This window comes from Dipodomys merriami, unplaced genomic scaffold, assembly GCF_024711535.1.
Source record: "Dipodomys merriami isolate MVZ:Mamm:240054 unplaced genomic scaffold, mDipMer1.0.p SCAF_1, whole genome shotgun sequence".
Classification (NCBI taxonomy): domain Eukaryota; kingdom Metazoa; phylum Chordata; class Mammalia; order Rodentia; family Heteromyidae; genus Dipodomys; species Dipodomys merriami.
In genome coordinates, this window is record NW_027202270.1 from 7,571,479 (window position 1) to 7,595,889 (window position 24,411).

The 24,411-nt window shown below is 44.0% G+C and overlaps 1 protein-coding gene across 2 annotated transcripts in view; it reads right to left on the reverse strand.

The window, feature by feature from the left end:
* The window catches only part of Cab39 (calcium binding protein 39), a 105,818-nt gene that overhangs the window by 71,125 nt on the left and 10,282 nt on the right, over nt 1–24,411 (reverse strand). The window contains exon 1 of one of the 2 annotated variants that reach the window (XM_070015118.1): nt 9,592–9,695. The exons of the other annotated variant lie outside the window; for it this stretch is intronic. The gene's annotated coding sequence lies outside the window, so the exon portion shown is untranslated. Of the gene's footprint in view, nt 1–9,591; nt 9,696–24,411 lie in introns of those variants that run through there. 2 annotated transcript variants of the gene reach the window in all.

A 24,411-nucleotide genomic window follows, 5' to 3' on the forward strand; every position in this document is an offset into this window, starting at 1 on the left:
ACCATCCTACCACTTTGAGCCACAGTGCTACTTCTGGGTTTTGAGTGGTTAGTTGGAGAATCTCACAGGGATTTTTTTCTGCCTGGGATGGTTTTGAACTGCAATCCTCAGATCTCAGATTTCTGAGTAGCGAGGATTACAAGCATGAGCCACCGGTGCCTGGCTGAGAATACTCTTCTTGATAGAAATCCCAACCATTTCATGTAAAATTCCCTCATTTTAGACATTTTCATTGCTATAATATTCTCCCAATATAAGAATATTGCTAACAAGAAAAATGCTATCAATTACTTAATATCTTTATGTAGTACACAGCCACAGTACCGAACTCTAGCTCTTCATTTGACTGTCTTGATTTCCTAGGTTTAATATTGTAACTACCTGTAAATATTGGTATTTTTCTACCAGTTTTCAATAGTTTTCTTTTATTTGATGTATTCTTGTACTGGACAGAATTGTAGCAAACATCAGCAGGTTTTCTGATCTTAAAAGTTCATAAACCAGGAAGAACTATTTAATTAACACTTATCTTGGCACAAATTAAGATGATATAGCCCAACAATTAAATATACAACAGCGCCATACCCCTAGGGCTCAAAACTAGATTCTGTGTCTTACTTGTAATAAATTTGGGGGAGGTAGACGCTTATCCTGAACCTCTTCTATCGGTACAATGAGAGTAACAGTAACAACCTCTTGGGTTTTTTTTGATTCGCTAAGATAATAGAGGTAAAGTGATTAGAACAACACCGGGTACACAGTGGTACCTTCTTCAATAATTTTGCTCTTCCTTTCCTCTCCGCCTCTGGCAGTACTGAGAACCGAACGAACTTAAGACCTAACACACACTTAGCAAGTACTTTATCTTATGCCACACTCTTGTAATATTCTTGTCCCTAAGGTTGTGTCTTGCACTGTTTGCCCGAGCTGGCTTCAATCTCAGCTCTTCATACTCCTTCTGCCTACCACTAACATGGACTGACTGACAGTCCCATTTTACCTAGTAATAATTTCCTATTTAATATAACTTCTGGTGTTTTACTCAGGACGTTCATGGCAATCTTGGTGAGTGAAATGGGACTTAATGCTAACTGTCTATTTTTCTAGGACTTAGAATATAGGGGGGTGCTTTTGACCCTCAGTGCTGGGATAGAACCCAGCATGCTAAGCAAGTGCCCTACCACCGTCGAAGCTGCGTCTCCAGCTTCCTCTATTTTCTATAAAGATGTTCAAATCCTAGACAGTTTCCCAACTAACACTGTAAAGCTGAATAATTTTGAGCTAATCTCACTATTAGAATCTTACCAAGAGAAGAACTGATATATGTATGGGAACTTCTGGAAATCAACCCTTGGTTAAGGACTATTAGCAATCAACATCAAGTGGAGTCTCTAGGATTTGTGAATTCTACTTTTTCCTTGTTTAGAAAAACAGTACTTAAACTTCTCTAATTTTTCTCTAAGGTTCCAATGACTCCTCAAAGAAAGTTTTCTCCATGTTCTGGGAAAACAGACATCCTGATTGGGAGATTCGATCTGCTTTCACATCAGACATTTTCTGTTCCAGGATGATTCTACAATCCATTGTTTGTGGTAGATTAGCAAAGCATGGTAGGTTATAGGTCAAGCTCTGCAGTCAGGGTTTCCAGTCTAGGGTCTTTCTTTAGTTAGATAACTTCAGTTATTTAGCTTCTTTTCATTCATTACACATCTAAAAATATGAACATGAAAATAGGGTTCTTACAGAATTAAATGAGCTAAATACCAAGGCTGGGAAGGTGGCTCAGTGGTAGAGCGCTTGCCTTGCATGCATGAGGCCCTGGGTTTGATTCCTCAGCATCACATAAGAAAAAAGCCGGAAGTGACGCTGTGGCTCAAGTGGTAGAGCACTAGCCTTGAGCTGAAGAGCTGAGGGACAGTGCCCAGGCCCAGAGTTCAGGCCCCACGACCGCCCCCCCCCCCCAAAAAATGAGCTAAATACTGATAGAAACCTCAAACAATGCACCAGCACTTGTCAAGTATGTATATGGCAGCAATCATTTACTCTTTGTTTTTTGGTGCTAGGCTACGGCTTGAATTCAGGGCCTGGGCATTGACACTCTACCACAAGCGCCACAGTTCCATTTCCAGCTTTTTACTGGTTATTTGGAAAAAAGAGTCTCATGGACTTTCCAGTCTGGTCTGGAATAAGACAGAATAAGGATAGTGTGGGAGGACTTGGGCATGTGGACCAAACTAAGTCTGAACGTTTACTCTGGGAACTATGAATCCATGATTCCTCATGGTGGTACCACTCTCATCTCTTCTAAGGCAGGCAAGGACCCAACATCTAAGCTGGCATACCTACGACCACCACACAAGTAGAGGATCAACTTGATTATGGCCAGGGAATACTGCCCTTAGGACTGTTCTTTGTTTTTCTATATGAGTCTGGATTTTGGTCTTCTTTTCCACTCCCATTGTCTTTGGTTAATGTTTTCCTTTCCCTAAAACTAACAGCTCATAGATCTTACAACATAATTGTGACAATAAACTCACAATTGTGAGTGTGACAATAAACTCACTTGAGGATTGAGGATTTGTTAATCATTACCTGATTTACTAAGGTTGTACTTTACAATCATTTAACAGTTACTTATTAATTTTTTACAAGTATAAGGATAGGAAATTAGAAAAAACACATTATAATGTTCACATTTACCCTATGCACAAAACTTCAGTACTATGAAATAACTCCAGGCATCTGACCAACTAAATGGGAGACAAAAAATGTTTTTTGAAAACCACGGTTCATACCATTAAGAAACAGTTCATACCATAATAAAGAAACAGACTTCAAGACCACAAGCAAAAGTAGAACTACCTACTACAGGAGGAAAGAGCTAAAGCACATGTGTCCACATATACAACCACACACAAGATCAGGAGACATAAGACAAAGACTTCGGGGTACTCAACCTGGGCCACTTGGTTTAATAACAGAGTGACTGAAGCCCAGGGAGTGACTTGCCTCAAGTGACAGCATGATTAGTCAACCAGTCAGGAGCTAGCCGGGCCAATTCCCAGGCTTCTACCTTTCCCACTGTAACACAGGCTTCCCATCCTTACTCCTAAGACTGACATGAAAAGCAAGTACTACCTATACTAGCCTAGCTAAACTATAAACCACTAATCAAATCATGCTCAATACAACTCAACTATTTAGAACAAACCATCTCATTCTGGATTATAACATGTAGTTACTGTAAAAATGTATTAAAATTCTTAATAGCCTCTATTCATAAAATTTCAATCTAAAATACTAAATCAAAAGTACTCAGCAAGTAACCAAGACCCAATGGAGGAAAATAAAATTTTCAGATGATGAAACCATGTCCTATTCCAAGAATACTGATTTTGAACTGAAGCTGACCTGTGTTCCAATCCTACCTCAACTGTGCAGTATCTGTATGACATCCGCCTACCTCAGAGGTTTGCCTGAGTGAGAACATACTTTCAAATTTATCTAGTAATGTTTGTTCATCTGCCCTGATTACTTTGTCCATTTCAACTTTTAATTTACAACCAACAAACTTGCCAACTACATCACAATGATAACATTAGGATATTACACCAAACAGGGCTATATGCCTAAAAGCACTTACTAAATTGTGACTACAATCTTTAGCAATATTAATGAAAAGGTTTTAAAGAAGACCTGATTGCATAAAATACAGACATTTCACTTGAGCAAAGCAGATGAAGAATGAAGAGAATCCAGTCATGTAGCTGATAACTTAGAACAGTAACTCTAGGTAAGTGACCTCACTTTGTAGAAAGCTCAATCTACAAAGGTTAACCAAACATGCTCTGGTTACAGTGGGCCTCAGTGTTCCCGCCTATAGAAAGTTCTGAACTACTAACTAGCTTGAAATTCTAAAGTTTAGTCCACTCAGAACAGTTTATTATTAGATTTGCCGGGATCTGTTCTGAGTATGAAATAGAGTAACTCATTTAACCCAATAACCTTGTCAGAAAAAGAAGTCATGGAATTTTTTGTGTAAGGTTATAGAACCCATAGGAGGAGAGATGCAGTCCAAATCTAGGTGGTCTGTCAGATCCTCTGACAGATCCTCTGAATCCAAGAGTGGACCGGCCCCTACAGCTATGTATACAAAAAATGTATTATAAATGATTACGGTTAAATACACCTAATATTTAATCTGCAGGGCTGAGAATGTGGCTTAGTGGTAGAGTGCTTGCCTAGCATGCATAAATCCGAGTTCGATTCCACAGCACCACATAAGCAGAAAAAGCCGGAAGTGGCTCTGTGGCTCAAATGGTAGAGCGCTAGACTTGAGCTAAAGAGCTGAGGGACAGTGCCCAGGCCCAGAGTTCAGGCCCCATGACCGACCAAAAAAAAAAAAAAAAACAAGCCCCAGGACTCCCCCAGGCCCCAAAACTTAAATCTCTAGAAGAGAACAGACATATTAACTGTACACACACATTTTAAAGTGAACCCTATAAAACTGCAAGCTACAGGCCATTAGATAAGGCTACAAAGTAGCAACTGAAGACTAAGCTACAAAATGTCTATTTTGTTTCCAATGTTCTATCAAAATTAAAGTGTTGTGATGTTTTAACATGATCCTACTTCTTAGACCTCAACAGTTTCTTCACTGTATAATACTAATGCTCCAAAGGATAATAACCATACAAAACCAGGTTGCTACTAAATACTGTTTAACTAGACTAGGTTTTGTCTTTTTAACATGCATATAAAAATGCATATATAAAACTGGGTATGGTGGTTCATATCTGTAATCCCCAAACACAGAAAGCTGAGGTGGGAGGATCACAAGTTCAAAGCCATCCCAACTTCAAAGCCACTCTGGATTGCAGTGTCTCAAAAAGGAAAAAGGTAAACACATTCACACACACAACCATGCACAGAGCTCCAACTTAAAATACTATATTCTGAGTCTGAGCAGCAAAATCTCAAGTTAGAAATATTCTATTAAGGAATAGGTATGCCATGAACACTGCCAACATAATGTCCAGAGCAGGTTTTAGCTCTCTCCTCTGGGGCCACTTCACACCTGACTGACTTCTTGCAATTCTTTGCATGCCATTCTTCCCTCTGCTGGTTTAGCTTCACAGCTGCTACAAACCACCATTCTGTCCTTCCCTGTCCCACTTCAAAAGGTAAAAGCAGTGATACTAGGAAACTTCAGGAGTAAAAATGACACAATGGAGGGCTACACATACATGAAATGCTGTTCTGCCACCATGCCCTTACTGGAAAACTTTTCTCCTAATCCTTGGAAAGCCAGAGAAACACAAGCAAAACTTTCATCATTTTATTCCCAGACTACTGTACTCTACAAATGGTGATGGTAGAAATAGTTGTCTCACTTTCCTCTTCCCCGGTATTACAAACTGATTAAAGTGGTTAAAGTCCAGTTCCATAGTTATTAAGAGTACATAGGCAAGGGGCTGGGAAGGTGGCTCAGTGGTAGAGTGCTTGCTTTGCATGCATGAGGTCCTGGGTTGGATTCCTCGCAACACATAAGCAGAAAAGGCTGGAAGTGGTGCTGTGGCTCAAATGGCAGAGCGCTATCCTTGAGCTGAAGAGCTGAGGGACAGCGCCCAAGCCCAGAGTTCAGGCCCCACGACCGACAAAAAAAAAAAAAAAAAAAAAAGTACATAGGCATAGTGCATCTGTAACCCCAGCATTCAAGAAGAGGCTGAAGCAGGAGGATCAGGAGTTTGAAACCAGTTGGGGCTACATATTAAGACCCTATCTCAAACAAGCAAGCCCACAAAAAGAAATTTCATATTGCTCATTTCCTCCTTTAATTACAGACAGCTCCAACACTAGTCTTCTTTCCAATAAAAGTCAAAAGTATGATGACTTAATCCTTGTGCAATTTTTAAGCTTCTTGGCTTTATCTACATTCATACAAATTCAGGCTCTTTATACATAAATAAAATACCAAGTCAAAATTAATGTAGCCCAGAAGCTGACATAAATTTCACCTTTATTCCCATACTTTTTTCACACCACAAAATTTTGCCTGTAAAAACTAGCTGAGAATGGGGCTCACACCTGTATTCAGGAGGCTGAGAGCTGAGGATCATCATAGTTCAAAGCCAGCCCAGGCAGGAGACCCTTACCTCCAACTAACCACCAAAAAAAATCCTAAGTAGAGCAGTGGCTCAAGTGGTAGAGTGCTAGCCTTGTGTGAAAAAGCCCCATACCAATATTACCTAGGACATTCCTATTTCTCTAACACCCTAAGACATCCATAAAGTCAAACTTCCAATTTAATAAACCATGGAAATGAGCCGTGTAGACTTTTAAAAGCAGTAAAACAGAAATATCAACAAAAGCAGTAAAACAGAAATATCAACAAAGGTAACCAAATATCTGAAATAAAATTGTCGAGTACTGTTTTTTCCTGTGTGGGGGTGTATGTGTGTATATATTTCTACAGCAGAAAGCAAATGTGACTAGTAAGTGATCCTGGGAAGGAAAGCTCTTGGAGAGAAGTTACGGCAGTAGCCACATGAATCTATAATCTCACAAAAGAAAAGCCTTTCATAAATATTCCAAAGTAATAAATAATAAAAGATGCTGTGTGGTACACACATTTTCAATATACAAATAAAAATTCAAATGAAACCAAATTATAAACCAAGCCCCATTCTTAACCTGGTCTTTCTTAACTATTCGTTTAACTTTATATAAATTTTCTAACTCAACATCTCATTTTATATACCAACAGAAACAAAGGCTACTGCATTTCAGAATGCAAAGCACAAGGTAAGATTTAGTACAAGGACTTGTCTTTAAAATGCTAATGAATTGAAGTGAGTTTCCTAGAAATTTTAAAAAAGCTCCCTTTGTAATTATAACAAATCATTTCATAACAAATTACATATTTGGTTTTAAAAATGCTAATTAAAAGAACCTAAGCATACAGTCCTAGTCTTTATGATGTCATGCTCAAAACGCAGTTGACCTATGTGGATAGCTCTGGAATAAAGACTATTTTTAGGAGTGGAATGGGGGTGGTAGGAAGGGGGAATGCATTGAACAGTGTATAAGACACAGGGTGCCAACAATGAAAGTAATCTTTTCACAGCACCCTTCTAAAAGTACATCTGCTCACATAGCAGAGATCTGTGGTACTCTCTTCCATACCTCCTGATCACAGACCAATGAGAACATTATTTAATAAGCAAGTGAATCCAAACCTTGCAGGAGCTGGTGGCTCATGCCTGCAATCCTAGCTACTTAGGAGGTTGAGATCTGAGGACTGAGATTCGAAGCCAGCCTGAGCAGAAAAGTTCATCAGACCTATCTCCACCAAACTACTCAAAAAGAAAAAGCTGGAAGTGGAGCTCTGGGCTCAAGTGGTAGAATGCCAGTCTTGAGCACAAAAGGAACAGTGCTCAGTCCCTGAGTTCAAGCCCCAGGACTGGCATTCAAAGTTTTGTTTTTTTTTCCTCAAAAGCTTATAGAGAAATTAATATATTTCAAATAAGTCTTTCAAAAAAAAGTTTTTGGAAAAGCTCTGTTCATACAGCAATTAAACAGGACTACTGAATTCCATTTGAGTAGTAATGCAACCTTGCTCACAAATATTATTACTATTATTAATAATCTAAGACTTCCTTTGCTTGGGTAAAAAAGTTTTAAATGATTAACAAAAGATATCAGTGTATACAAATGTACATATTCAAGTAAAGAAAATATACATAGAAGATTGAAAGGGAAATATACAAAATGTTAATAGTGATTTAAATGGTAAGATTAAAAATATAATTTAAAAAAATTTCAGTACTGAGCCAGTATGGTGGTATATGTCTGTAATCTCAGCACTCAGGAAGCTAAAACAGGAGAATCCCCCCAAGATTCAGGTCAGCTTGGGCTACACAGACCTGGACTTGTAGAAAAAGTGGGGGGGGGGGGGAAATCCAGTACTATCTGAATTTTACACAGATTACGTTATGTCTTAATCTGTGTATTAATCCGGCATTCACTTGTTAACATACAACAAAAAGTGCTTACAAAACCAACACAGATTCTGAGTTACTTAGAACAGGTTAGAATTTTTGACTTTAAACACAAGTACTAATTACTTGCTAACAATTCCAAAAACTGTGAAGACCTAAAAACTTTCACTTCTGGCTCTCCCATTATTTTTCACAACTAAAAATAAATTACCTTCCTAGTGGAAAAAAAGATATGGGCCCAATTTCTTCTAGAACATAAGCAATACTTTCGAGTTTTATAAAAATCATTGATTTAGATTGCTTTACACAAATGTCATTCCAAAACAACAACAACAACAACAAACAATTCAGGTTTACTTCAGTAATTCGGGTTAGCCCAGGTAATAGGTGTGTAGACACCTAACAAATAAAGTCCTGATGCGTTTGAAGGAAGTCACTAACAAAAACGCCTGACGTGTGCAGACGAGCTTATACACATCCTTCTAGAACCTCTTAAGCGCCTAATGAATTTCTGCAAAAGGTCCTCGGCCTGGCTTGGCTACGGATATACTTAAACATCCGGGAAACTGTCAAAATCGATCTCAAACTGCATTCAGTTCAAGGGACAGAATGTCAAATCCTGGCTGGGGCCTCCTCCTCCTCTCCTTTCTTTCTGAAGAGCGCCTTTAATATGCCCTAGCATACATTTCCGGGCTCATGAGTCACTGAGAGAGGAGCTCTAAGTTTCTTGCAGAAGGTCGTTCAAACGGCTCCTCTAACTGCATTCAAGGATGTGGCCCCAAAATACCTCTCGAGGCGCGTCCCACCTCACCGCGGCCCAGGCTGGCGACCTCCCTGAGCAAGGCTTCCTAAGTCACGCCTTTGTCCTCTAGATCCGCTACCTACCCCCTCTTCTCCCAACCCCACCGGGGCCTCCACGGGTCCACCACGCTACCGCCTCGCCCAGGAAGCCTCCCAGGTTGGTGCTAAGGCAGAAGCGATCCAACGGCCGGTCCCGTCTTCCCCGGGCACCCTTCGCAGCGCTTGGCAGTTGTTCCTTCGCCGGACTTTTCACCTGGGTCCCGGGATCGCGGCTATTTGTGTGCTGGTCTTATCTCCAACACCAGAGCCTTGGCTCGTCCGGGGAGGGGACCTCCGCGCCCGGTCCTCCTCGGGATTCCTCCGGCGCGGACCCACTGGGGTTCAATGGCTGCAAACGAGCCGATCGCACAATTCCTAAACCAGAAACCAGTTACGCTTCCCCCGCTCCGCTCCTGGCTCCCCCGACACGACCCGCCACGGTCTCCGAAACCCGGAAGCCGACGCGGGGCCCGGGAGCCGGCCGCCCGGAGCCCCCCGGGCGGGGGGAGTGACAGTTGGCCCGGCCCGCACTTCCCGACCCCGGCCGGGGCCGCGCAGCCCCGCCGCGGAGCCGCCCAGCGGCGCCCGCACGGGAGGCGCCGGGACCAGCCCGGCCAGCCCGGAACCCGGACGCCGCCACCCGAGAAAATGGAGGGGGCCGGGGGCCGGGGGCCGGGGGCCGGGACCGGGGCCGGACGGAAGCCGGAGGGCGTCCGCGCCGCGAGAAGGGCCGGGCCGGGGGGTCACTCACGGGGCTGGGCCGGGCCGGGCGGCTCCCTCTCGGCCTCCGCGTCGTCGCCGTCCCCGTCCTCGGCCGCCGCCGCCGCCGCCTCGGGCTGCTCGCTCGGTCCCCGCGGCGCGGCGCGGGCGCTCGGCCCCTCCGTTGTCTTCCGCCGCGGCTGCTCCCGGCGACGGGCTCCCGCGGCGGCGGCGGCGGCGGCGGCGGCTGCGCGGGCGGACGGTGGCTCCGAGGTTCCCGCCGGTGGCCTCCGCACGGCTGCGCTCGCTCGGGTGGCGGCTGCTGTCTGTGAGGCTCGGCGCCGCCTCGGCCTCCGCCTTCGCTCGACTCCTGAAACCTTAGAGTCCTCTCAGGCCGCGCCGCTCCCGGCGCCCCGCGCCCCGCTCCGGCCCGAGCCCGGCTTTGACGTGCGCAGTGCGCAGGCGCCGAAGACGCGACGTCGGCCGGCGCAGCAACGCCCTCCTCCGGCTTCGGACGCCCCCCGGCGGCCGGGAGGACTCAGTGCACCGCAGTCACGCGAGGCAGGCGTTCAGGAGGGGACGCCTAGAAAGGCAGAAACCAGCTTCTCATCTACTCGCTGATGCTCAGCTCCTCCTGGGCATCCGACTGCTGTCCTTGGAGGACCCTCCCGCACATTCACTTCAAGCATTGATCTCTGCCATGGCCTGGAACCAACTTGTGCACTCCAGTCCATCCATACATGCAGGGAACATGTAACTTCATTTTACCAACCCCTGCCACCAAAGAAAGTGATGTAATGTTCCAAAGTAGTAGAATCCAGCCTGGACTGAAACCCCAGCTCCACCATTTACTATCCATGGGCTATTTCATGTCATTGCCTGGGATTCTTACATTTAAAAACAAGTAACAGTAAACAACCAAAAAAAGCCTGGCACCAATGCCTCACATCTGTAATCCTCACTACTTCAGGAGTTGAGCTCTGAGGATCACTGTTCAAAAACCACCCAGGCAGGAAAGTCCAGAGACTGTCATCTCCAATAAAGCACACTCACAAAACTGAAAGTGGAGCTTTGGCTCAAGTGGTAGAGTGGTATTCCTTAAGCACAAAATCTCAGAACAATACTCAGGCTTATCTGAGTTCAAGGCCCAGGAACTCTCCCCCCCCACACACACACACATGGTGTAATAGTATGTGGATGAACAAGATACATATTACAAAGGCCTTCAAGAGTTGGATCCATCTATTACCATATATTATATATATATATATATGCTTGTTTCTTTTTTATTCATAATTGAACAAGATAGTTGAGTTCCTACCATGTTCTGGGCAGTATTCTAGGGGTAGGGCAGTTAGTTAAACAGTCCTTGTTTCTGTAACAATCAGCAAACAAAGCAATATATATACCAGAGAACAGTTTGAAATGCTTGGGAGAAAAACAGGGAAGAGAGTGCACATGTTACGGTAAAAGTCTATGAAGGAGCAGATGGACAAGGAGATGGAAGGAGAGTGCCAGTGAGCTGGAGGACAGGATAGAGGCTGGAAGAGCAGAGACTGGGCCTACACACCCCCTTGATGACTTTGGTGCTTAAACTGTAAGTGATGAGAAGTTATTTAGAGGCTCTGGGACAGAGAAGGGATGTGATCTGACATTTTAAAAGGGGTGTTGTGGCTGTGGTGTGAAGAACAGACTGAGGACCCAAGTTTTTCAGAGGAGGCTAGTTAGAGATGGTTGAAATGATCTAGTTGGATAGTGTGTGGGGGGAGCTCAGATGTAGGGTGCTTTCTAGTATGTAGGAAGTCTGGGATGGGGAGGTGAGAGAAAGACAGACAGAAAAACACATGGAGAGGAGGGAGGAAGTGGTAATCTGGGAAAGGGAGAAAGAAGCAAGAATTCAGTGGTCAGCTCTAGATACATTTACAGGTACAACTGTGGGGATTTTACTAAAATCAAATTTCTTATTTTCTCAAGAAACTTAATGATTTAGTGATGTGGGGAAGACTTCCATAGAGGAAGCTATGAGGGAAGGCTTCATTTTGGAGCCTTGTGTGGACACAAGGCTGCTGGACACACAAGTAGGAACAGGAAGTGTGGGGTGGGGAGCAGATGTCTGGTCTGGAGATGGACTTGAGATTCTTCAGAGTTGGTGAAACCTCAGCACTCTGAGAACCTTTAGGGAACAAGTATTAACTAAGAGCAAGGCCAAGCCAGCCTCCAGTGGCTCATGCTTTTAATCCTAGTTACTTAGGAGGCTGAGATCTGAAGATTTGAGTTTTAAAGCCAGCCCAGGTAGGAAAGTTCATGAGACTCTCATCTCCAGTAAACTACTCAGAAAAAGCTGGAAGTGGCGCTGTGGCTCAGGTGGTAGAGTACTAGCCTTGAACAAAAAGAAGCTCAAGGACAGTGCCCAGGCTGAGTTCAAGCCCCAAGACCAGCAAAAAAAAAGGGGGGGGGAGGCCAAGAGCGGACTCAGTGTCTCCAATAGTGAGACATTGAGAGAGAACCAGAGGAGGCAGCAGCCAGGGTAGGGAGGAGATACAGGAGGCTCACCTTCTGGGAAAGCAGACACACCTTTCTGGAAGGAGAAGGGACCACTAGTACAATGCAGCTCTTAGTCCAAATGAGGCTACGACTGGTGAACACCATTGGTTTCAACATCATAGAGCCAGCCAGTGCCCTAAGAGCTGTTTCACTGTAGACAAGACATGGGGATGCCTGAGTGGAAAGATCCCAATAAGAAATGAGGCCTAGGAAGATCTCTAGGAAGAGATCATGAGGCTACACACTTTTCATGATGCGTTGCTTCTTCAGAGAATCAGAGAACAGGGTAGCAGGTAACTGGAGGGTAGTGTGGGGCCAAAGCGAGGTTATAGGGTTTTTTTTCTATTTCCTTTTGTGTTCAGGATGGGAACTATGACATTATGCTTAAATGCTGATATGATTGGTTCAGTCAAGGGGGAAAATGTGATGATGAGGTATGGGGAGCGTATTCTGGAATGCTGTGCTTGATTGAACAATTTTTTTAAAGGTGCAAAGTTTATTGGAGGGCTTGTCCTGGGACAGGTACAAGGTGATGTTTCACTCACAGGATCAGGAGAATTGGGTGGAACATGGGCACAGAGGCAGGAAGCCAGGTAGACTAGGTGTGGGAAATGTGTGCCCCGGGCCCCCCTGAGGGCTTCTGTTCCATCAGTGAGCAGAGGGAGCAAGACAGGCTTGGAAATTTGAGGGGGAGGGGAAGGTGCAAGGGACTAGTCAGCAAAGTCATTGTGAGTGAGTGAGTGTGTGTGTGTGTGTGTGTGTGTGAGTCCTGGGGCTTGAACTCAGGACCTGGGCACTGTCCCTTAGCTTTTTTGCTCAAGGTTAGCACTCTATTACTTGAGCCACAGCTCCACTTCCAGCTTTTTGCTGGTTAATTAGAGATTAATCTCATGGATTTTCCAACCCAGGCTTGCAGGGTCATTTTATATTTTTTCACAAGCACCTTTTTTTTTGCTGGAAAGATGCAGGAACAGGAAGTGGGAGATTAGATCGTTTTTGCTGAATAATTCCATGAGGGAGAGGGAGAAAGGAAGGAGAAGGTGTGTGAGTGTGTAAGTAATGATTATAATTACAACGTATACATAAATATGTATTAATAATGACGGGCTGTTGAGTTTAAGGAGAGGGTGAGGTAGGATGGGGACAGAAGGAGGAGATAGCTGGTAGATAGAGCAACGGAGTCAAACAATGAATCCATGGATGGTTGGAATCCGCGTCCCCCATGAGTGAGCTGGAGAGAAGGAAGTGCTAGTTAGGCAGCCAGCTGGTCTGGCAGGGATACTTTCAGGAATGGTGCGGCCTGGGGCAGCCTCTTAAAGTATAACTTGGTTATACATTACCAGCAGGTCTTGTGGAAATGCTAGGACTGGTTCTGGTGGCCTGGGTAAGATTGTGGGTAAGGATTCTATAGTTCTAATAAGCTGGGTAAGGTGTGTCATGAGGGAGCAATCTATTATTGACATGGTATGAAATCCTCCATAAATACTACACACAGCAAAAACTCACGCCTATAATCCTAGCTACTCAGGAGGCTGAGATCTGAGGATCATGTTTCAAAGCAAGCCCAGGCTGGAAAGTCTGTGAGACTCTTAGCTCCAATAAACCACTGGAAATCTGGAAGTGGTGCTGTGGCTCAAGCAGTAGAGCACTTGCTTTGAGCTGAAGAGCACAGGGACTGTGCCCAAGCCCAGAGTTCAAGCCCCATGACAAGAAAGAAAGAAAGAAAGAAAGAAAGAAAGAAAGAAAGAAAGAAAGAAAGAAAGAAAGAAAGAAAGAAAGAAAGGAAGGAAGGAAGGAAGGAAGGAAGGAAGGAAGGGAGAAAGAAAGAAAGAAAGAAAGGGAGAAAGAAAGAGAGAAAGAAAAAGGAAGGAAGGAAGGAAGGAAGGAAAAAGAAAAAGAAAAGTAATGTTCATTTAGGGCAGGTGATTTAGTTTAGTGGTAGAATGCTTGCCTAGTATGTGTAAGTTTTTGAGTTTGATTTTCCAGCACTGCAAAACAAACAAAAACAATCCTAACATGAAGTCCTTTGGACCATACAAAATGAAGCAAGGAGGCTCAGGCATAGTCTGGGCTCTGGGGGGATCCAGCTAACAATAATGATTACACTGCTCTCTCCCAGTAAGATAAAGGATAAAGGCAGGTGCCTGGCCCTTGGCCTTCTGCAAGTGAGACTCAAGCTAGACCGCAAGCGTTATCTAAGTTGGAAACTTTGTTCGTTAGAGACTTTACTCCTAGGATGGCTCCTGTTGCTGTTTTATGATGAAGGAGTCCCAGAGAGAGAATTTTATGGCATTGCTATTCCATAACAACAGGAGTCAATTTCCTACAGAATATAAAAATAAATGGGGATGGACTGCTACTCCTCTGTTTTAGAGGTTAGGGTATTGTTCCACATTAATCTTCTAACCATAACAATTATAGCAGCAACCCCATCTAAGTATTTGGAGCAGGAGTTTGTAACAAGTTCTGAAGACACACTGGAAAGAACCATGTCACTTGGCCCCTTGAATTACAATGGGGAGACCACACACACACACACACACACACACACACACACACACACACACACACACACACACACACACACACACACACACACCTCTGAAAAGCGGAACCAATTCTAGAAAATCCTTCCATCTCTTCATCGCGATCAGAGGCTCTCCCTCAAGGTCATAAGGCAGGATTGTCATCCCTCTTGAGTGAGGGTTGCTGGTGGTACATTTCCCATCATTCCATTCCTTTTCCTCTCCTCCCCCTCTAGGGCAGGGCCAAAGGCCGAAGGCCCCTCCCTGCCTTAGTCAGACCACTGTGAAAGGACTTTGAACCCTGATTCATGACTTCCCTCCCACCCCACCTAGTACCTACCTTCACCTGGACAGCACAGGTGCCACTCACAGGCCATATTAGATCCTATATCCTTCCTGTTCTCTGTCCCTGTGACCTTCATGTCCCCTCCACTTGTCTAGCCCCACCCCGGACACTGCAATTACCAGAATTGCTCTACCTTTGAAGCTTGAATTCTACCACAATCCTGTTTGCCCTCTGTTCCCATCCATCCACCAGGCCACACCCTCACTCTCACCAAACCTGCTCCAAAATCTCATTAGAATTTGTTTATTCAACAAATGCTTATTGAGAACAAATCTTTCCCCAGCACATTGAGAACCCGGTATTGAACCATACAGGGCCCCAGCTCTCAGAGAAATTAGAGTCCGAACAGACACACCTAGGTAAATAAGCAATCAGAGGAATGAGACCACGTGAAGCGTGAATAAGTCCTGGCCAGTTGAAGGTGGGGGTTCAAGGAGAATCCTGCAAGAAGTAGCCAAAGTACCATGAGTTTGGGGACTTGCATGAGAGCAGTGCAATACACAGAGGTGAGAATTTGAGGAGGGGAACTAGTAAGAAAGCAGACTGGAGAGATAAGCAAACACCCAATTATGAAGAACTCTATCATCCAGGGTGAGGAGACTGAATTTGAACACCAGGACACTGAGGGTAGGGGTTAGGTAGGTAGGCACTGGAACTTTTAAACCATCGATGCCATGCTTGTGTGAATTTAGAAGCACCACACTGGTCTGGTGTGCACCATGAATGATAGGAAGGCCAGAGAGACCCATCGGAAGCTATTTTCATTGTGACAAGAGATGATGGTGGCTAGAGGTAGGATTGGCGGCAGTGGGCCTGGGAAAAGGGAATCATCAAGGAAGAAGCCTTTAGAACATAATACTTAGTGATTTCAAGGTATAGATGATAATATGGAATGAAGGACCTAGAAGAAAACCAGACATACACAGTTGGTTGGATAGTGGAGCCATTCACTTAAATGGACACTATCTAGGACTAATCAGAGATAAAGAACAACCATGAGAGCATTGTGTCCCACAAGCTTTCTCCAAAGAATGCGTAATGTCAAGGGGTATGAGGTCTGTGAGAATCTTTGGGCTCTGGCAGTGGGATGACTTGAGTGACGTTGGCAAGAAACATACCAGTGGAGTCATGAATGAACAATCAGCCAGGTGACCGTGAATTTAAGGTCTACATGGGAGGTGCTGAGCCAGGCACTGGTGGCTCACACCTGTAATCCTAGCTACACAAAAGTTGAGATCTGAGGAAGGTAGTTTCAATCCAGCCAAGGTAGAGAAGTCCACAAAACTCTCATCTCCAATTAACCAGCAAAAAGCTGGTGGGGGAGGAGGGGTGCAGCTCAAGTGGTGGAGCCTTAAGTAAAAAAAGCCAAGTGAGATCATGAGGCTCTGAGTTCAAGCCCCCCAGCGCAGGTGCACGCCCCCCCCAGATGATGCTGAAAAGGAAGGTCACGTTTTCACATTAGGGGGTTGGTGAAGCACAGCTGGAGAGGAAGATAGCAGAGAATTTAATTTCAGTGTAGATGGGATGGAGTATTGAAGGAAGCTCAAGATTTAGGAAGGAGAGGAAATCAGAGAAAGCAGCTCAGAGTCCCCAAGCAAGAGGAAGCTCCACAAGAGCACAGAAGGAGGAAGTGAGGCCCTTTTATTTTAGTAATAACAGAAAAGGAAGAAAAGTATAGCCTAAAGAGAGGGTGACAGAGTGAAATTGAAGGGGAAGGTCCCGGGAGCTGAGGACCCAAAGCTTCAAGATGTGTTTTATTAAGGGGAAGAGAGAATACTAAAATGAAATGGCTGGGGGTTCCAGAATAAGAAAAACTATATGGCTCAATGTGAATGGCCACAGAAAACTCTAGAAGGTTCTAGAAAAAGTTTTATCATGGTCAAAGCTGGCTATGGACTTACAAGATATATATATATATATATATATATATATATATATATATATATATATATATATATATATATTTTTTTTTTTTTTAAATAAGAAAAGACCCTTTGTGCTGGGCACCCGTGGCTCATGCCTGTAATCCTAGCTACTCAGGAGGCAGAGATCTGAGGATCATGGTTCAAAGCCAGCCTGCGCAGAAAAGTCCATGAGACTCTTAACTCCAATTAACCACCAGAAAACCAGAAGTGGTGCTGTGGGTCAAGTGGTAGAGCGCTTGCCTTGAGCTGAAGAGTGCAGGGGTAGCACCCAAGCCCAGAGTTCAAGCCCCACAACCGACCAAAAAAAAAAAAAAAGGAAAAGACTCTTTGTCTCAAAATATGCTGATATTAAACTAGAATTTGTTTTTCTTTTTTTTTAAACAAAAAAAGTATTGGTCTCTCCTCAATGAAGTTCCTCAAAGAAGTCTAATTATAATCACATTAAGTGATCACATCCAAGTCACATTCTAATCCCTGCAGTCTGTGGATCTGTTACTTTCTCTGGTAAAGCAAGCCTTGTAGCTATGGTAAAGTTAAGGGCCTTCTAGATGAGGGCAAAGAAATGGATTCTGCCCTAAAGCTTCCCAAAGGAATAAGTCTTACTGACACGCAATTTGTGCTCAGTGGGGGTGATCTTGGACTTCTGATCTCAGAACCATAAGATCATAAATTTGTGCTCTCTTAAGCTCTTAATTGATGGTGATTTGTTAGAGCAGCAGAAGGAAATGGGGTTGGGAGGTTTTGAAAAGTTATTCTTTATCTTCTGTATCATTTGCCTACGGAAGGAAGATCTGTAGAGGTCTTCTTCATCCAACAAAGTTCTCCTTGTTGCATTAACCTGAATAAAGACACCTCCTAGTTGTGAGGTGAATTTTGTATAGGATAACACTGGTAAGGACCCCCCCCAATCATACCAACTGCCTGGCTAGGGTGACAACCATCTGTGCCCTGAGGCTCTTTTCAGCCCCCCCTGGGGTTTAGCCCCATGGCAACCACTAGTTAAACATCCCAGAGCTTGAGCAAACTGAAGAAAGAAGGGGTGACCTTTGGTCCCCCAGGTGGCACTGCAGCTGTGGGAGGGGACTTCCACATCCTGTCAGGAATCTGAGATGCCTCCGAACAGAGACACAGGAGCACACACCCAGTGAATGCCTTTATTGCAAGAGGAAGTCCTATCCAAACAGCTGACGTCTGGCCAGGACAGCCAACTGGGTGGAAGGCAGACTGAGCAGAACTAGACTGCAGCAGGTGCTTCTCAGGTCTAGGGATCTGACTTTGTGACCAGAATGAAGGCCAAGAGTGAGCTGGTATGTGGAGGCAGCCCTAAAACCTAGAGGTAGGGGAGGCCATAGTAAGGGCTAAAGAAATCCAAGATAGGCAAGTGTTCAACTCACCTGACAGGCAAGGATGCTCCAAGCATAGAATGTGCCCAGGCAGGAATGTTTGAAGGCAAAAGGCGAAGAGACTCTACAATTGTCTACAATTTTACAGAGCTTAGAAAGGAGCCTCAGGGTTGTAGGCATGGCTTAGTTGGTAGAGCGCTAGACAATGAGCGAAAGTGGCAGGTACTGAGTTCAAGTCTCAGCCTTGGATCAAAAAATAAAAATAAAAAGGCAAGCAGCCTGCCTGATCTCAGTTAAAGGCATGATTGTATGTGCAAGAAAGAATGGGAGACTCTTTTGTTGCTCAAGGGCCCAAGGTGTCCCACATCGGTTTCCCTTTGGTGAATAAGCATGACTGAGGTCAGACAGGTCCCAGAGGCTGCTGAGCTCAGGTCTTAGGAAGCCCCTGAGAATTTCCAGAGCCCTTAAATGCCCTCTGTGGTTTCCTCAGGCCAGCACCCTGCCTGTAGGAAGCATTCCATGCTGTTTAAGAACTTATAATTATTGTGGAGATGTTTTGGGGGCCATATAAGGGATGACAAAGAAGGAAAACCGGTTAAAAACGAGATACAGGAAGGGGTCATGTATATTGTGTTTCCATGGTGATATTAAAATATTTGATAATGAGGATTATACAGGCAACTACTGAATAGAATGGATTCTGGGTAAAAATCAGTACCATCCCTAGCAATGGTAGAATCTCTCAGGGACCTATTACTTTAATAAAATGGGAGACATACATTAGACTCTGGATTAAGCCTCTAGAATTGGGGTGCCAAAGGAGTCCACTTAAGCTATAGAGTTAGAAATCTGCCTTGGAAAATAGAACTGTGAAGATAAAGGGTAGAAGGGCTCTGCCAAAAGAAGAGGGTGTGCATTGTCTTCACAGTGTCACCTAGAGCCACATTTCAAAGGGGTGTGTGGGAGAGAGACCCATTAGAGAGTCCAGGGTTGTTTTGTTGATTTGGCTGTGTGTGTGTGTGTGTGTGTGTGTGTGTGTGTGTGTGTGTGTGTGTGTGTGTGTGTGTGTGTGTGTGTGTGTGTGTGTGTGTGTGTGTGTGTGTCCTGGGGCTTGAACTCAGGGCGTGGGCACTGTCCCTTAGCTTTTTTGCTCAAGTCTACTGCTCTACCAATTGAGTCAGGGCTTCACTTCTGGCTTTTTGGTGACTGGCTTTTTGGAGATAGAGAGTCTCAAACCGTGATCCCCAGATCTCAGCCTCCTGAGTAGCTAGGATTACAAGTGTGAGCCATCAGCACCTGTTGTAAAGTCCAGTTTTTCAGGAGCACCTGACATCAGAAGTCAATAAAGGAACCTCCAGAATCTTCCTGAACCTCAACTTGACCTGTGTGCTAGGAGACCTTTGCTTTGGCATAATGCAAATACACATATGATTTCTGACCTTACACAAGAAATCTGGCTGGAGGGTTCATGATGGTAGAGCTAGCCTCCCATTCTCTGGTCTTTAAGAACCCCTGACCAATAGGGTCAGAGCCTTGAGCAAGGGATGCAGAATGCCAACACTGCCCTGTGGCCTTATGTGGATAAGCTAGTAGGTTTCATACAGCGTAGCCACCATTTTTTCCTTTCATAATGAAGGCACTTCCTTTACTTAAGGTGGTCTAGATGACTCCTATAATTTGGATTTGTATAGCAAGATTTTAGCTAGATGGTTGCCTAGAACCTTATTGTTTGAGAATTCCTATCATTAGAAGTGCCTTTTTGTCTGGTCAGTCATAGGGCTTGAGCTCAGGGCCTGGGTGCTGGCTCTGAACTTTTTCATTTAAGGCTACTACTGCTCTACCACTTTGAGCCACAGCTCCACTTTGGGTTTTCTGGTGGTTAATTGGAGATGAGTCTCATGGATTTTCTCCTGTCCAGGCTGACTTGGAACCACAATCCTCAGATCTCAGCCTCCTGAGTAGCGTGAGCCATTGTCTTTTCGAGTTTGTGTGTTCTAGTACTGGGGCTTGAACTCAAGGTCTCATACTCTTGGTCTTTTTGCTCAGGGATGGATCTCTACCAATTGAACCATACCTCCACTTCTGCCTTTTTGCTGGTTAATTGGAGATAAGAGTCTCACCAATTTTTCTGTATGGGTTTGTTGTGAACCTTCTGAGTCACTGGTGTGACCCACCAGTAGCCTGGCAAGTGACCACTCTTGAGTTCTCTCCTCTTATAATTGTCTTAAGTTACAGTGGTCAGGCTCTTGGGGGCAAGTTCCATTGAATTCCTCTTAAGGTCTGTTTAAGGCTCTTTGTGGACTGGGTATTGACTTTAAACCCAATTTGATTTTTTGAAAAGTAGACAGAACAAAAGTTCTCCAGCAAATGCAGTGGCCATATTTGGTGGTAAGGTTTCCAGGTCAGGCAGGTATGAGAAGGTAGTTTTGGCTGAAGGCAGAAGAGAGCAGATGCTTGGTTTTCTGGAAGGTTTTGCTCATTTGTGGTTCTGAGTATTTTTTTTTATTTCATGGGAGCTAATGGACAAGGTGATGATGGAGAAGTGAGATTGTAGATGCCTGTGGTTTCCAGAAGCCCTGGATGCTATAAAGGTTTGCCACTTGACTGTAGGTATCTAGTGAAGTCAATCTCAAATGTTTTGAATGTAGATTTTTGGGGAGGAGAATCTGGCCCACCCATGTGGTAATTAACAGTGGATCAGAACATCAGTCAAGGATGGCATCACACCTGGCCCAGGAGATTTTGGCAGATTGCCCCCCAGAATACATATGGAATAGAATATGCATGGAGTAGAATACACATGTATTCTATACATGTGTCCTAAGCATGTGGCCCCGACTGGGGCCACCAATCTTGGGTCTGTTGAGAAGAAATGATAGCACAAAGAATTTACATGAGATTAACATGACTATACAGAAAGTTGGACAACTAGTTTCCCTTCTAAATGTACTTCTCTTCCCATCCCATTCTAAGCAATTCTATTTTAGCTGAAGTTCCCTGTTTTCTCCCTTTCCACCAGCCTGGCTCGAATGATGAAGTACTCACCATGGGAAGTTTCTTCTTGATTGTCTTGGGATGAAGACTTGAACTTCCAAAGATGGGTGTGGCCATTTAGCTATGCTTCTGGTATAATCTAAATAGAGGACATCTACGTAGGATAGTGTTGGTTGTAAGAACCTAGAATTAAGCTCTACATCCCAGCTTCTAGGTGAGGATAAGACAAAGGGCTTCTGCTTAGCTGAGATCAGTAGCAGTGAGATGCCCAGCAGAGGCTACAGGGCTAGTTGGGAAGGCAGGAAGAGGTAGGCCTCCATGAACCTACAACTTCCACCCAGCCCATTTCTTTACTGGAAAAAAAAATGAATAGACTCTTTCAGATGGAACATGCCTTAATACAGGAGCTACGGACTCCCACAGAGGGTAAGCCCTGGCTCTTCTCAGACCCTGCACGATAAAGAATGGCCATGGTCAGGGTCATGCAGGGACTGGGGCCCTGGAGCTCCCAAGCCTCATGCTCACACAGCAGCTATGGCTGGAATCCAGCCACCTCATGATCCCACTACAGTGGAAGAGAGCCTGGGGAAGCTGCCAACCACTGTGGTTTAGCCTGGCTTCCAGAAGGGATTGTTCAGATCCTCCTGGAATGGTGCAGTGACAGGCTCTTTCCAGTCCAGGCATGGTCCAGGCAACAGCACGCTGTGACTCATGGCCTCCTGGTGCAGTGGGAGTGCAGTGGTGGCAACCAGCCTGTAGTTGCCAACAAGGCTCAAGAAAGAGCTGCAGAGTCTCCAGCTATTTGGGGAATGATGCAGAAGCTATTCCTTGTAGAGCAACAGTGTCAGGGTCAGAGTTGGAGATGGCCCAGATCAAATCCATCCAACGGCAACCAACTTCTTCCAGACTGAGATCCACATGGCCAGTGACTATCAGAACAACTTCTGCCAACCCCGTATGTACATACATACATATCTACTCCATCTCTGCTGCACAATCTAAAACTACCCTCAGCATGACGAAAATACATTTCCAGCCATCTCCAGAAGTTACTCAGGGGTGAGGGACTAACTATTCAATACAAGTTATAGGTCAAAATTATTTTACAATGTATAAAGTGTCAACAATGATACATCTTTATTCGGTGTGTCTATTGTCTTTTGTTATATATGAGCTGATATCACTGGCATTCATTGTCTCAGGCCTATTTTATGGTGTTCATACCACAAACCACCCAGCGTACAAGGCTGAGGTAGTATAGCACATGAGAAACCACAAAACACACCAAATCCCAATAAATTTGCCAATGATCATTGTATGCCTCTGGCTAAAATTACCAAGCAAATTAAAAGAAACATAGGGTTGAGGATATAGCTTTGTGGTAAAACATTTGCCTAGCTTGGCCAAGGTCCTGGGGTTCTATCCTCAGCACTGCAAAATGACAAAACAACAGAACAAACAAAAAAATTAAAATAACCACCCCCCAAACTTGATTGCTAACTGAGTATTGCACGTTAAGTCCCATCATGGATTGCTTTAACAAAAAATTGTCTCTAAAAGCATCTTGATTGAATTAAAGGACAGATTACATCATAGAAAATAGTTATAAACATCTGGCTATGCACTAAGCAATCTTCTGATAAAGTATCAGTGCTGTAGTTTTATGTTTATCTGTATTTTCTGAATTCAAATCACACAGCTTTGTACTTTTTCTCTAACAGAATTAGCCACACACATAGGCTGACTTTTATACAAAAGTGAGCATTTTCCCATTTGATTTATTATGTTATAAAAGGTAGCATAACAATAGACAGTTCTAACTCCCAAAGTCATTCATTAACAATTCACTTCCCCTGAAATAATGAATATCCTGAGTCATGCTTATAAATTTCTGCATAAGCTTATTTATCTGGATGTTTTTAATGTTCTTCCTGATTCTCATTATTGGGCTCTGCAAAACTGTAAGCATTGCTACCCTGCAAAAGAGTTCTAGACCAATATGGAGCAGACCTCAATTTTCCTCTAAGTATTACCCCTCTCCACGAAGTATTTTTTTTTTAAAGAAAGTGTTTCAAGAACTCAATTAAACTTATAGCTATTAAACTGAATACTCATATGGAGATATTCACACTCCAATAGAGCTGTAAGAAATCCAGTCCAATTCTAACTGAAGAAATCATTTGAATAATTAGGGGGGATTCTAAGCGTGAAGATAAGTTCAGCATTCTTTCTAGATATTTCATATCTAACAATAGCCTATCATTTGTTTGCCTTTTAAAAGCCAACCAGGAGTTTGGTACCAAACAATAGCCTTTTATCTTTCCAATTACAAAGAAAAGAAAAGGTTTATATTTATGATTTCCAACTTTGTAGTAATCTGAGAAGGATGTTTCTTCCTCTGGATGTTCTTGGCTCCTGACAAAGGTATCTGTGAACTGGGTCACTTTGTTTGGGTTCATTTGCCCTTTCCCCAGGCTTGGAGACAGTCCCTCTGACATTTCCATCACCGCTGCAAAGTTCTAAAGAGGTGGCGGATTAAAATTTTATCTCTCTGAGTCTTTGTCTCTGTCTTTGTATCTCTACTCTTTGTATATCTCTTTAGCTGCCTCTCGCCCTCTGCCTCTGTCCCCATTTCTCTGAGATCCATCTTCTATCCTATATTTCAGTCTAACACACCAAAGCAGCCCGAGTCTGTGTGTGTGTGTATGCGCGCACGAGCATGCACATGCTGGGGTAGGGGCTTGGATTCAGGGCCTGGAGATTATCCCTGAGCTTTATTGTTCAAGGCTGGTGCTCTAGCACTGGAGCCACATCTCCATTTCTAATATTTTGCTAGTTGATTGGAGATGAGTGTTTCATAGACTGTTTTTGAGCCAAAATTCTCAGATCTCACCCTCATGAGTAGCTAGGATTACAGCTGTGAGGCACCAGCATCTAGCTTTTAGCTAGCAACTCCTAGGTCTGGAGGACATCAAACAACTCATAATAATGAGTCTGAAGATTTTTCTTTATAGCTTGAAGAACTAGGGTTAAATAGCTTATCTTTAAGTAATTGTTACCATTTTATTTCTGATCTCAAAACAACAGGGAAGATGCTAAACTTCCTGGAATCTCAAGACACCTTGGTTGTAAGATCACCATTACCTTCTATCCTGATGAAATAAAGGCCCTTCTGGGCATACTCTAACCTGACAG